We start from the raw sequence: 14,416 nt of genomic DNA, 5'->3' as shown, positions 1-14,416 counted from the left end.
TAATATGTAAATATTAAAATTTATTTTGGGAATAAAAAAATTGAATCAAGTTGGATTACATTACAGAGTACTGGGTCAAAAAGGTTTAGGAAGTACTTGTAATTGGACCCAATATGAGAGAAGGCCGAAACCCCTCATATAACATGAAGGGAGCGGCAACCCTAGTAGAAATACAATGGTGAGTCATTCACCCCTCTCTTACTCTAAGTGGGATGTTGTTTTTCTATTTAAAATAAACCTCTACAACTCTATAAAGGTTTTATCATCTCTTCCTATAAATAGATGGCACTGCTAGAGCTATTAACATAACTTTTGAGAGATTGTTATTCTATCGAAAGATAGAGAGGATTTATTCTCAATTTATAAACATATTTTTCAGAATAAAAATTTTATTGATTTTTATTATAGAAGAGAGAATTTTCATTTTCATCCCGAAAGGAATTTTTTTTCTAGTTCTTTATTTTGATTCAATTGGTTCGAGCCCACACTCGAAGCAATTCGTGGTACAGGAATAGCGGAGAATATCATTTGGCTTAAAGCTAAAAAACATCAAGGATTTGCTTATCCGAAAACACAAATACGAATTTGGTTAAGGTTTATTTCTATAAATATCACAAATCAGGTCAGTTTTCAAATTTTTAATTTTCCACTGTGCAAGATAAACATTTTCAAATAGATTTTTTTCCAAGAAAATACGCCCAACACTCATAAACTTAAAGCCAAAGTAACCTGTATTCAACCTATCCTATGGCATGCCAATTACATCTGACTCTATTCGAACGATTAAAAGACCAATTATCCAATTTCATCATATAGCTCAATTCACATTCCATTATTCTAAAGTCATCATTTTATCATATTAACATAGCATGCTTCATCTTAATTCCACACCTATTATCATATTTCTATTAAGTTACACTACTTTTCTATTATATTCTATTTAGTTCTTTATCTCGATAATCAATATCAAACATATCAATTCCATCCAAATGATCATTTTCAGCTCACCTCAATGTCATAATATGCAAAATATCATAAATATGAAATAATTAAATTGATCTCGAATCATAGAATTACAAATTGAGTTTCCGAGTCACTTGTCAACAACTTTCGTTTTTCCTTTCTCCCGAAGGATTTGCGTCGACGGTAGCTACATACATTCACAAAATATATACATTATCAATTTCTCATCCAATTCACATTCAATTACAGAGACAAACATATTTTTAAATTTATTCAATTTAGTCCCTAAGACCGGGACAAGCATAACTTTCGATCTAAACCTTCAAATTAAAATTTGATTTCAAATATATTCATTAGGGACTTTCTACTTTATATTTCTACTAAATTTCATTATAGTTTTTCATTTTATTCAATTTGGTTCCTAATGTACAAAACTAACAATTAAACTTTACAATTTAGTCCTTTTATAATCTAAGCTTAATTTTTATCAAATTCACACCAATTTCATCAATTTATCAACAATAGAAACTTTTAAAGACTTTTTCAATTTTACAAATTGATGCATGGACACTTTTGATTCCGCAAGATTTTTTCATTAATTACTCCAGATTCTTTCATTTCCATGTAAAGATCATTTCCTTCACAAGTCCGTTCACCTACTCCGCCAAATACGGATACGTTCCCATGAGCTTTGGAAATGTTGTTGATCAATTCCATAATGAGAACTGTTTTACCTACCCCAGCCCCCCCAAATAGTCCGATTTTTTCTCCACGACGATAAAGAGCTAAAAGATCGACTACTTTAAATCCTATTTCAAAACTAGATAATTTTGTATCTAATTGTATGAATGCGGGAGCAGATTTATGAATAGAGGATGTCGTGCGAGTATCTACAGGACCTAAATTATCAACAGGCTAGATAAATCAAGCTCTCATGATTCAATTTCCATAAAAATCAAAGAAATATTACTAGGAACAATTTTCGAGTCACTTGAATTGAATGGTCGAATACTCAATGACTCAAAAGTGACATTCTCCCTTTATTTTTCTTATTTTGGCTGAGTGGAGAATATTATTTATCATCTCTCTTTTCACTAATTTCATTTATATACCATGCTTAAGCTGTAGTTAATCTTAATTAACCTTCAATTAAACATTTTCTTATATTTTAAACTATAATTAATTAATTTAATTACCATCCATCATTACATTCCACTATCAACTATTCTCAAATGGTTTATTATCCATTTATCCCTTTGGATAATTGTTATCTAAGTCTCCAAGCTATTTCTTAATTAAAATTTTATATTGATTAAACATTTACAATTTAGTCCCTAGGCCTTAATTAATCATAATTTTGATTAAATTGTCTAATCAAATTTCAATTCATTTATACACTAACTTCGTAAATATTTCTATTTAATATTTATGGGCTCAATTTATGGAAACGAGGTCCCAAAATCATATTTTCCGATATCATCGGAAATTGAGTTATTACAAAAATCATTTGTTGTTTATAAAATATTCATACTATTTGAAAAAATTAGTAAAATAACATATTACAAAATTTTAAAGTTAATTTTTTATATAAAAATAACTTCCAACTTGAATAATGTAGGCATGTGTTTTAGAAACCCATAGGGTAATTGGATTTGAGTGTAATTGGTTGTAATTACTTACTAATTACCCTAATTCTCATTCTTAACCTAAAAATTGAAGAAAGTGATTGGAGTATACTAATTATATTAAAATTCAATTACTAAGTGGCTTTCTAAATGCTTTAACATAATAAATAAATTTTATTATTATTATTTAATTATCAATTTAGCAAAGAAATTTATGAGTTTAGGATAAGTTAATAAAAAAATTTTAATTATTATATAATTAATTTGTATAAAACGAAATATCTATATAAGAAAATAAAAGGAAAATATTATTCCATTGTATACTATTATTTTAGGAATTTTAATTATTATTTAAGAAAAAAATTTATTCTATATAATATATTTTTAATTACTTGTTATAGCATAAAACCATTTTAAACTAATTTAATTTCACCTCCATCAATGGGCTAGAAATTCAAACATATGTACCACCATTAATTTTATAACAATCACTGGAAATAAATTCATAACAATCATCGGAAATAAATTCACTGGCAATCATATAATTTTTTTTGTTACACTAACACATAACTATTAACCACTAACTCTTATGTATCGTTGGCAACAATCATATAATTTCTATTCATATAAATTATTTGTACTTACAAAAAGTGTAATTTTAGGGTTTTTTATCTATATTATTAGTCAAATGTGTGATTAAGTTGATATCACAGCTCAATTTAACACTAGCTCAATTAATGAAACTATTAAAATATCCTTACAAATTTTAAATAAGTTAAATTCTTACAATTATACTTTTTTCTTTTTCTTATTTCAAAATAATAATAATGTTGTAAATATTAATATTTGAACCTTTATCACTAGCCTCTATACAATATTCTCTTTACAATTTCAACCAAAGCTTTATTTTAATATTTTATACATTTGTTTTTGATACAACCAATAATTCAATTTAAGTCAAACAATCATAAAAAAGGGGAAGGGGGAACAAAGAAATTTAATATATCTATTCAAAATTAGTCTACTTTTTTTTTTGGCACGTTTCTTATGTCTACTCTTTTTGCACAGTCCCTTTGGGTTTCTCACAGTTTTCCTTGCGACGTTTATCAATTTGACTAGTTTGTTTTCTAGCGGATCTCGTTTGAACGGATGCAAGATAGGCGTGGTGGTGGTAATGGTGAGATGGAAATGGTTATGGTTGAACTTACAGTTGACGGGGGAGAAGATAAGGGATGGAAAATGGATTTGGATAGATCAAAACGCACGACCGCGAATGATCTTTGTGTGGTGGAAAACTTTTTAACTGCTACTATGATTCAATTTCAAGCCATGAAGATGACTTTAGCCAATCACTGGCATCCTCATGGTGGGGTAACGATTTCCAATTTGGGGGGACAAAATGTTTCTATTTTGATTCTACTACGAAATTGATTTTGAAAGATTCTTGGAAGGAAGTCCCTAAACCTTTAATGGTCATTTCTTGGTCTTCCATAGACTGCGGAGGGGGGAAGATCCATTGGTGGTTCCTTTAGTTTTCATGGATTTTTGGGTTCAAATCCATGATTTATCATCAGGATTGATTTTGGAAGCCATGGCTAGGCATTTGGCAATTTTATAGGGACGTTTTTAACCATGATATGAAAATGATAGGTAGTGGCTATAGGGGTTTCATGAGGATTAGGGCTCGGATTGACATAGGGGACCTTTGAAGTAGAGAAAGAAAATTGTCTTATCTCAAAATCACAGTATCTATGCCCTATTTCAATATGAACGGTTGTTCATTTTTTGTTTCCTTTGTGGTAGATTGGGGCACTCAGAAGGTTTTTTTTCATGTTTGAATAATTCATGGAAGAAAGGAATATACTCTTAAATATGATTTGTCAATTAATGTCGCTCTCAAGAGGGCTGCGATATGGAAGAGTTGTTGGCTTAGGGAAGAGGGTGAAGTTTTCAGGATGGATGATGTGCGGCGGTCTTCACAAAGTGGTATATTAAAGTCCTTTTCCAAAATAGTACCTTGTCAAACCATACTGACATTACTTTGGGGCTAAATTTGAGGGGGCGATAGACTTGTGTTCCTGAGGGTATGGAAAATGTAAATCTGAACCTAAATTTGGTGGAGGGGGATTCTTCGATGGAAGTTAGCAAGGGAAAGAAGTTGTCATCCCTCAAACCGAGCCTAGACATTACGACCCAATCTAAGCTATTGCATAAGCTATAGACTAAATGTAACCCCTCAAACCGAGCCTAGACATTACGTCCCAATCTAAGTGATTACTTGAGTTGAAATAAATGGATCTAATCTTTGAAAACGCTTGCTAATATTCCCTTTTAAATACTATGTTTTAAAATTACTTTGAAAGAAGTCTTATTTATTATTTATGAAACACCATGATAATCATCAAATATTCAAGTTGGTTAATTGAGTTATGGAAAACAGATTTTACTAAGAAATCATTATGACGTTTAATTCATATAAAAACTCATGCAAAATATCAAATGTCCACATTTTTTAAAGCGAGATCTCCATGCCACAGTTCAATAATTACCACAGAATAAAATCCAAAATAAAATCATAAAGTTCATAAAAGACCTAGATCATCTTAAAAATCCAAAACCATAAAACCATTTTTCCAATAGCTTCTCTGATGATCGAATTCGAGTCCTAACCTCGAGGATTATCTGAAACGCACAAGAAGTATGGGTGAACTTTAAAAGGCTCAGTGTGAGATCAATACATAATATATATATATAACATGTGTTTCAAACATCAAATAAACACATCCAATTCCATATATGTAAACCATTTTCACAGAAATATCACATCATCATTAACACATATATCGAGACATGTTCATGAAACAATGCACATTTTGAAGAATTTCATACCCATCTCCGCTACACATAAATATCAAGTTTCCCAGAACCTGTCCATCCAATAACACACCATTTGTGGACAAGCCACCATATATATGCCGATAAACTTCCACATAACACATTGTGGACAAGCCACTACATAATTGCTAAAAATGGCCACATACTCGCAGATAAACTACCACATAACTTCCTGCTTTCACAAGATTCATCCCATGCATGTGGTATGGCCATTTTCAAATTTAACACATATAATCACTATTCGTATTTTTCATGTAATCATGTTCATAGTCTCACATAATGCATATTTCTCAATTTTATACGTTTGCATGTAAACATGCACACATTTTCATAAATCACATAATATTCACTTTTTATTTACTTTAGCATGTTTTAATGATTTCTCATATTAAATCATGGATCTCATCAAATGCATATGTATATATAACACATATTTACATCATCATATATCAATTAAGCCATGTATCACATAACATAGAGATGAAATTTGCACACATGTCATCATCACATACATCAACACATCACAAATCATAGCTTTCATGCACTCGTAGTTTAGGATCACTTACTTGGATTTCCTTTTGATGAGTTTTTCAACTCCTCTTTGAGTACTTAGTATACTCTCAAATAATTATTTAATAACATTTTATTAAAAATAAAAGTAGCATATTATACTCAAATCAAATATTTAGATCCCACGCTTTATATTGAAAATCTAATTGCCACAATCCTATTAGAAGAGGTTTCGCTTGGATCTAAACTCGGTAGATGAATCTATCACATCAAACACGTATTTTAGTTATAAATCTACCGGATGCGTCTTATTACTTAAAGATTAATCATTGAAATGATTCTCACCAATTACTTACCCTTAAATTGAAACTTAGATTCAATGCCTTCATTATCACACTAAGGATCTCTTGGATTGGCTTTGTTTGGTCCTTCAAAGAACATAGGAACAAAATGTTAACACATGAAAAACAAATGTGTCTTAACACCATTCGGCTATGAGGAAAACAATAGAGAGGAAAGGATGTTCTCAACACCTTTATGCACTTACAATACTCAACAATACTATAAGATCGTTGATAAGTCTTGACGAAAGAGTGGAGAGGTTTAACGATCTACAAAAATATATGATCGATGAGTCTTGAACATAAAATAATTAAAATATGATAATTGAATCCTAAGAGAAAATGGGAGAGACTGAAAGGGAAAGAAAGAGGGGGAAAATTGTATCTCGGTGGAAAAAGGCATTGGCAATGGTGGTCCTACACTGGTCTGGTGGTGGTCCGAAAGAAAAGAGGAGAAGAGAATATTTAGCGGTGGCAAAACTATAGCCCGCGGTGGAGGAATTTTAGGTGGTGGTTGAAGGTGGTGGTTATTTGTCAAAAAGGAGAGAAAATGAAAAAGGAAGAAATGAAAAAAATGAGAATATGGGAGCAAATGAGTGTTATGGACGACAATGAGGTACGGTAAGCTTGGTCAACTGTGACCAGGTTCATTGAATCATAGCAAATAGGCAAGAATGAAGTGAAAGGAAAGAGAGGGAACATAGTAGCATAAAGAGGGATCATGTTTTCCAACTTAAGGCAAGTTTGACTCATAAAAGGGGAAAGGAATCAACTTATTTGATGCAACAAAGGGGGGTGGACGGCAAGCACTTAAGTTACATGGAAAAAATTGTAAAAAAAAAATAAATAGAAGAATGTGAACATTACAACTTGAACCTAGGACCTCTAGGATAACTTAGGAGTACTTAACCACTTGACCACTTCACTTCCTTGTTTTCATTCTTGCACACATTTTAATAAAAATATATAGGATGTGACAAAAGTGATATCGTAAATCTGTGCTTTCTCTGGTTTCTGTGTGATAAGTGATAAAAGCAACATATTTTAATCCCATTCTTAATGCGTTTTTGGATGATTATTTATGCAAATTGGTGAATTTTATACCCCTAATCTTTTGAATTAATGTTTCTATACTTAGGAGAGCATTTAGGAGCAAAAGGAGAGAAAAACTAGCAAAAATCAAGCAAAAAGAGCATATTTCAAGGCCACACAGGCTGGGCCTTCCCACATGGCTATGTGAGACACATGGTCCGGACACACGACTATGTTCCAGACCGTGTCGATTTCATGACTTGCATCCCAAACATGCAGAAAAATGCAATTTTTAGGCTTGCTGGGCATTGTAAAGTTTATAACTACCAAATAAAAGAAGAGAATAGGGGCCATCAGTGAATATCAAAGAAAACAACTCGAAGAACACCATTGAAGCCAACTCTGAAGCGAATTTTCATCAAGATTGAAGACCTCCTTTTAATTTCTCTTGAAGTTTTTATGAGTTTCTTTATTTCTTGTGATTATTCTGTGTTTGAGATGTTTTTATTCACAATTATGAACTAATTCCCTAGATACCTAGGGAGGATGAACCCTATGATGAATTCTATTATTTAATTTCTATTTTACGCAATAAATACTTGATTCTTGTTCTCAATTATGTATGCTTAATTCTTGTTTTAATTTTTTCAGGATATTAATTCATGTTTAATGTGCTTAAATCAATAAGGGAAAATCCCTGTTTAAGAGTAGATATAGCATAATTGAGTGGTGTTGCATGCAATCCTAGAAGTAGGATGACATAAATCTACCGGATTAGAGTCAAATCTAATAGGGGAATTCATATATCGGGTTAATGTGACAATTTCAATTAGAAATAAATTTCAATTAATCAACCTAGAGTCAGTTGCTCTTACTCTCGAAAGAGATGTTAGCATAATTTTGGTATTTCTACAGATCAAGATACCAAGTGAATAAATTATTTAAATTAGATTTATAATAATAGATAAAGACTAAGTTGTTTCTTTCCTAAGTATTGTTTCTCTCATTGGTTATTATTCAATTATTTTCTTGATTCATTCTCTTTTGATTTTTTTAGTTAGATTAATTTAGTAAAACTTAGTTTAAAACAATCACTCCAATTTCTCAGCTAAATAATAGGAAAACAGTAATTACTAATATTTTTAGTCCTCGTGGATATGATATATTTACTCACTGTAGCTATACTATTTATCGACAGGTGCACTTGGCTTCACCATATTTTTTGTTAGTAATGAGAAAACACATATCAAGTTTTTAACGCCGTTGTTGGGGACTAAAATATTAGGAATGCTTGATTTTTATTAATTTAGCCATTATTTTATTTTATTATTTTATATTTTTGTTTCTAATTCAAATTTTACATTCAAAAGTTTCTTTTGTTTGCTTCTAGCAAGTTCTTTTGGTTTATAACTAAAAGAAATCTATCGAGACCATAGCTTTTTGACAAAGAGATTGAAAGTACTACTCGCAAAAATCGTAGAGGAGTTAGAGAAGCAAGACAGAGTCAACAGAATATAGTAGATGAACAATAGGACAACAATACTACTGAGGAAATGGGTGATAATCAAAATAACTAGCAAGTAATTGAGTATCCTGCCCCACGTACTATGTATGATTATGCCAAGCCTACTCTAATTAGGGCTGAATCGAGTATTGTGATACCTACAATTGCTGCAAACAATTTTGAACTGAAGCCAAACATTATTCAGATGGTGATGAAGATCGAAATACTCATTTGGCTAATTTCTTAGAGATTTGCAACACTTTCAAAATTAATGGTTTCACTGATGACCCCATTTGCATACAGTTGTTCCATTTCTTATTTAGGAACAAAGCAAAATAGTGGTTAAATTCTTTATCGCGAGGTTCCATCACTACATGGGCTCAAATGACTGAGAAATTTCTGTTGAAGTACTTTCCACCGGTTAAAATAGCCAAGTTGAGGAATGACATCTCTTCTTTTGTTCAAATCGATTTAGAGACTTTATCTGATCCATGAAAGAGATACAATGATCTATTAAGACGATTCCCTCATCATGGGTTACCCTTATGGTTTCAAGTTCAAATATTCTATAATGGTTTGAATCCCTCAACAAGGTAGTTAATTGATGCAGCAGCTAGAGCTACACTGAATAGTAAAACACCTTAGGCAGCTTATGAGTTTATTGAGGAGATGGCACTGAATAAATATCAGTAGCAAGTCATGTTGAAGTCACCATGTTATCAAACCAAGTAGAAGCACTAAATAAGAAAATTAATGGTTTATATTTTTCTACGCAGGTGAACCTGGTGATACAATGCGATACAAATGGAGGTGGGATGAATTATCCAAAATGTTTACCTTTCGATCTTAGCATAGAGAATGAGCAAATAAATTATATGGGTATTAATTCTAAACCTCAAAATAACCCCTATAGTAATACATATAATGCAGGCTGGAGGAACTATCCAAATTTCTCTTAGGGTGGTAAAGGAAATCAAATAGCAAAACCCCCTCCAGGTTTTTAACAACCTTATCTGTAATGCCTCAATTTTCTTATTTCTATTTCTGTATAATTTTAACACAAATGTGTATCTACTTCAGTGGTTAAGTGTTCTGGGTGTGTGTGTGAGGTTCTAAGTTCAAGCCTTACCTTTAGTGAATTTTGGTTATTTTTAGATCCAAGTCTTGTCCCTGTTCAGTGGGATTATATTAAATTATCTGTAAATTCATATCAGAATGAGTTTGCTGGTTCAAATGGCAATGGAGTTAGTGTGTTGGAGGTTCTGTATTCGAATCTCTGAGCGAGCGTGAATGTTACTCTTTTTGCTCGGTCTCCTGTTAGAGACTTGATGGAGTTGGATTCTGAGAAGTTCGATGTTAGTGGATTAATTGAGAGTAAAATAAGAGATTTGTAGAGATTTTAGGGATTTTTTCTTATTCTTGAATTTTCTCTCTCCTTCAAGAGAAATCTGACGTGAATTTTTTTTGTTCTCCCTATATTTGACATTTTTCTTTTGCTTTCCTTCTCTGCAAAATCTTTGCTCTATTTCTTCTTGGATTCAATTCGTAAACTTATTGTTCGATCACGCTATTGTGGTTGTCGAGTTCTCCTTTTTTATTAGGTAAGTAGAATGTTGTAACTTTCAATTGGTGTTGGTATATTAGCGGTGTGTTGGGCAACTTTTAATTAGTGATTTGTTGTTGTAATCTAGTTTAGGTGAAGGTTGTGAGGCTGGATGTTTCATGGCTACAGATTGATTTGAGGTTGTGGTTGTTTGCTAGCGGTGAGTCGACTTTTGTGCTTTTTGGTAAACCATTTTAGACTCGTAATTTGGTTGCTTAAAGTATTGGATACTTTATTTTTAGGTCTTGGAATGCTCGGGAGTGGTTTCACATCAAATCGTTACCAGGTGTGTACCTAAAATACAGAAAACGAGGCTTTGATAAAAATTGAAAAATGAATCTGTTGATGCCACACAGGCGTGTGGTGGCCCGTGTGAAAAGTTGTGTACGAGACACGGCTATGTGGCTGACGAATACTTAACCGTGCGCAAGACATGAGCTTGTGGTGGCTTGAGTGTGGCCGTGTAGCATACGAGCCAGGTCAAGTTGGGCATGTAGGACCACACAAGCATGTTAGACAGGTGTATGGATTTTAGACTAGGCCGTGTGGGCCACACGGGCAAGGCCAATATGGGCGTGTGGGCCACATGAGTGTGTGAGTCATGCAGGAGTGTGGGCCCACACTGGTAAGCCACACGGTTATGTGGACCCACACTAGTAAGCCAAGGGTCGCATGGGTCGTTTTGATCAACCAAACCCTAAAACTGTGGATCTGATATTTTGATGTTCTATTCTAAGCATGAAAATGCTATGAATGTCTGATATTTTCGTTAGCTATTTATAAGCATGTTGAGCATGTATATTCTGCATATCTGTATCTGTTTTCAGTATCTAATTGGGGGTAGGATTCGTATATGAGGAGGAAGTATTCTGTTCAGCATTAATCGCCTATATTCTGGTAGCTTGGCTGCATATATTTTGATATGTCTCGTCATGGCACAATGTGGTGTGTAGGGATGGGTAGTTGTTTTTAACAGCACATGATGTGATAGGATGGTCGGAGTTGGTGTGTAGAGGATGGGGGTAGGATTTTGCATATCTGAAATCTGAATTTATTATCTGAGACCATTGTCTGAATCTGGATCTGTACATATAATTTTGTATGTTTGCATACTTAATTCTGCTAGGTTACACACTAAGTTTTTGTAAACTCACATCTGTTGTCTGTTTTGTCAGGTAATCCATAGACTTAGGCGGATCGGTGCAACAGAGCCTCTCGGTGACCACGAGTTCATAAACTGGTTATGTTTATGTTTTTATTTTAAAGATTATTTCCAGATTTGTTTTGTATAATTGGTCTCCCCAGACTTTTTGGCTGGTTTTCTTTTGGATTTGGATTTTTGTTGTAGTATTTAATTTGCAACTGATATATGAAAACTATGGTTTCTACTAAAGCAAAGGTTTTTCTAAGAATACGAACTAATTTCTTAAAATACAACGTTTTCATAAGCTTCTGCTACTAAACGCGATTTAAGAATAATTAAATAATTGAATAAATGTTTTGACGATGGATAACAGCAAATATGAGTTTAAAAATTGAAATGGTTTTAACGTGTAGAGATCGATATCAAAACCCATTCTTTGTGACGTCTCCGGATTTGGCCTTAATGTCTAGGCCGAGTTTGAGGTGTTACATTTAGTGGTATTAAATTCAGGTGGCAAAACTCGGCTGTGAATTTTAAGCTTTAAAATTGTGTTTCAAAAAGATTTGGTTCTTAAATAATTTGAACAATTGAGAAAGTATGTGGTATACTGAGTCTCCAACATCGATCCTATAAGTATTTCTGAAACTTAGTTGGACTGCTCTGAAACACTGTAGTTAATATCTTCTGAAATTGTACTGAGTTAGCTAGAGACTGAAACCTCTAAAAACAATTCTAAACTTCTGATAACTTATGCATAAAACATCTGCTAATAAATAATAAAACTGATGGATAAAATTTTTAATGTAGAGAAAACTCAAAATATACAATGAGAGCTCATGAAATTTATGGACGTGGTATTCGAGGCCGTGGTAGAGGCCGTAGAGGGGCTCGAGCTGAGTCTTCCTCTCTGGGTAGTATGCCAAACTTGGATACGAGTGAGACACCAATTCACCTGTTACTGAGACTAGGTCTCAGAGTCGCTCGGTTGGGGACAACGTATTATCCCAAGCCATGCTGAGGATCTTAGAGAGGGTCGCTGGATCCCATTTCTGAAGCTGGGGGCCAAGGGTCGATAACTGAACAATTCAGGTTAAATGGTGCTAAATTGTTTAGAGGTGTCACTAGAGTTGCCCATAATGTGGTCGAGTATTGGTTGGAGGCCACTAAGAGGATCATGAATGATCTAAACTGTACTCTTGAGTAGAAACTGAAGGATACAGTTTCTTTGCTTTGTGGTGAGGTTTATTAGTGGTGATTGATAGTTAAGAAGGGTACTCAGCCTGATCGTTTGAGTTGGAATTTCTTTAAGACTACCTTTCAGAGCAAGTATGGGAGCAAGCTATGTGGATGCTTATAGGCGTGAGTTTATTAATCTTACGCAAGGCGATAGATCTGCGGCCGAGTATGAGGCCGACTTTATGAGCCTGAGCCGCTACGCTTGAGGCGTGGTGGCTACTGAGTATGAGAGGTGCATCCAATTTGAAGATGGCTTAAGGGATAATCTATGGGTGCTGATTGCTCCACAGAGGGAGCGAGAGTTTGCGGTTCTAGTTGAGAAGGTGAAGATCCCTGAGGATGTTAAGTGTATAGAGTGCCAGAATAGGGATAGAGAGAGGGTAACAACAAGAGAGAATCAAAGCCCTTTAGTTCTATTTAGAGGCCTAAGAAAAAGGTCAGATCTGATGGGCTAGTTATAATAGGGGCTCCTATTGCTCCTACTGGGATTCAGCTGTACAGTGATTATGGTAGGCGCTATCTGGGAGAGTGTTAGAGGAGGTAGGGGCTTATCTGAGGTGTAGGTAATTAGAGCACCGTATTCGAGAGTGTCTACAGAGGGCTGATTAGATGCAAGCTTTGAGACCAGGTTCTGCGCAACCTTAAAAGGCAGTTCAACACCCACATAGGGGTTATGGTCAAGCTAGGGGTGGTAATGGTATGAGTCGTGGGCAGATAGCATTGGGCAAAGGTACTGGTCAGACTGATGCGAGGCAACTTGCACTGGTTTATGATGCACGAAGCCGAGAGGATAGAGATACTCCTGATGCCATCACTGGTACGTTCCTTATATTTGATGTGCCTTATACTGTTTTGATGCACATAGGTTCCACTCACTCCTATGTAGCTAGCATTGTATCTGAAAATCTGGGGATTTCTGTGGAGAGCACTTCTAGTGAGATTACTATACTAAGTCCATTGGGGTAGTCTGTTCGGGTTAGTAAACTCTATAGGGATGTTCCGTTAGTGGTACAAGGGACTGTCTTACTGGCAAATCTGATGGAGCTTCCATTTAGGGAGTTCGATTTAATTCTGGGTATGGATTGGTTGGTTGAGCACTAAGTCAGTTTGGATTGTGCATCTAAGAGATTCGTTCTGAGGACCAAGGATAATATAGAGGTGGTTTTGATTGGTAAGAGTTAAGATTATTTGTCCAATGTGATCTCCGCTCTTGTGGCTGAAAAACTGGTTCGGAAAGGGTGTAAGGCATACTTGGCTTACATCAGTGATTCTGATTCTGGGGACTCTTCTATCAGATATATTAGAATGATGAGAGAGTTTTCGGATATCTACTTTGAGGATTTACCGGGTTTGCCTTCGAATCGAGAGGTTGAGTTTAGAAATGAGCTCCTTCCGGATATAGCTCTGTTGTCTATTACTCTATACCGTATGGCACCGAAGGAGTTTACTGGGCTTAAAGCTCAACTTCAAGAACTTTTGGATCGTAGTTTCATTTGTCCCAGTGTGTCTCTATGGGGGCACCAATTTTGTTTGTTAAGAAGAAGGATGGGACCATGAGAATTT

The 14,416-nt window shown here is 34.2% G+C and overlaps 1 non-coding gene across 1 annotated transcript; it reads right to left on the bottom strand.

The window, feature by feature from the left end:
• Positions 1 to 9,302: 9,302 nt before the first annotated feature.
• Positions 9,303 to 9,409, bottom strand: LOC128282671 (small nucleolar RNA R71). The gene has a single exon (XR_008273025.1). It is a non-coding gene; the product is annotated as a small nucleolar RNA R71 (small nucleolar RNA).
• Positions 9,410 to 14,416: the final 5,007 nt, after the last annotated feature.

The sequence above is a fragment of the Gossypium arboreum genome, chromosome 10 (genome assembly GCF_025698485.1).
Source record: "Gossypium arboreum isolate Shixiya-1 chromosome 10, ASM2569848v2, whole genome shotgun sequence".
Classification (NCBI taxonomy): Eukaryota; Viridiplantae; Streptophyta; class Magnoliopsida; order Malvales; family Malvaceae; genus Gossypium; species Gossypium arboreum.
The sequence above is the reverse complement of the archived record's forward strand: the minus strand, read 5'-3'. Positions and strand labels throughout refer to the sequence as shown.